General features: G+C 49.9%; 1 non-coding gene across 1 annotated transcript; it reads left to right on the plus strand.

Annotated features, from left to right (window-relative positions):
- The first annotated feature begins 254 nt into the window (after positions 1 to 254).
- On the plus strand, positions 255 to 330 carry Trnaa-agc. The gene has a single exon. It is a non-coding gene; the product is annotated as a tRNA-Ala (tRNA).
- Positions 331 to 1,019: the final 689 nt, after the last annotated feature.

Here is a 1,019-nt window from a genome sequence, read left to right on the forward strand (position 1 = left end):
TGAGAGTTTGCATTTGGCATTGTCTCTTTGAGAAGCTTAGATAAGAGGTTTTGGGATATGGAAATTAACTTGTTAAAGGTGTAAATTAGAGAACAATTTTTTTAAAAAAGCTCTTTGCCCTGGTGGTGGCACATGCCTTTAATCTCAGCACTCGGGAGACAGAGCCAGGAGGATCTCTGTGAGTTCCAGGAAAGGCACAAAGCTACACAGAGAAACCTTGTCTCAAAAAAACAAAAACAAACAAACAAAAAAAGGGTTGGGGATTTAGCTCAGTGGTAGAGCGTTTGCCTAGCAAGCACAAGGCCCTGGGTTCGATCCTCAGCTCCACCAAAAAAAAAAAAAAAGAAAAAAAAAAAGTAGGCTTATGGGGAAGATGCTTCTAAAAAGTGGTCTCATGAAATGGAGGAAAAAAGACGGTGGAGCAAAACCGCGCACAAGGTGGAGAGAAACGGTGGCGGTGACGGGTATGGAAGCCACAGGGGACAAAAGAGCATGTTGTTACCAAATAGGATTTGTTCTTCACTGGCGGAGGCTTGGGCCAGCGGTCCTGCACCTTGGAGCGGCCGCGGGCGGCTCTAGCTGCTCACCCTGCTGGGGAAGGAGAGCTACGGGCTGTAGTTCTGCCTGCAGGCTTCCAGGTGAGTCTGAGGGACAGCTGGCACTGCGGGCAGGGAGGTGTGCAGTGGCCCGGACCTCCGGACCTCATGTAGATCCTTCCCCGGGTCGCGTGGCCCAGCTGCAAGATCACGCTGACTCTGGGCCACAACAGGATATCCCAGATGAGTCTGAGCCCAGTGTTTATGGTGCTCATTGCGGTATTTGCATGTCAAGTTGTTTGGGAAAAAAAAAAAAAATACACTGTGTGACACACAGCAGTTGGCAATGCCACTTCGGTGGATGGATGTGTGATGGAGAGGTGGGAAAGATGATGGAACATACAGCGCATGCGTGATAGAGGGGGCCAGAGCAACAGATGCTGCGTTGACAGGTATGGGAGCGAGACTTCGTGGACAAAGTGG

This window comes from Onychomys torridus, chromosome 10, assembly GCF_903995425.1.
Source record: "Onychomys torridus chromosome 10, mOncTor1.1, whole genome shotgun sequence".
In the NCBI taxonomy this organism is placed as follows: domain Eukaryota; kingdom Metazoa; phylum Chordata; class Mammalia; order Rodentia; family Cricetidae; genus Onychomys; species Onychomys torridus.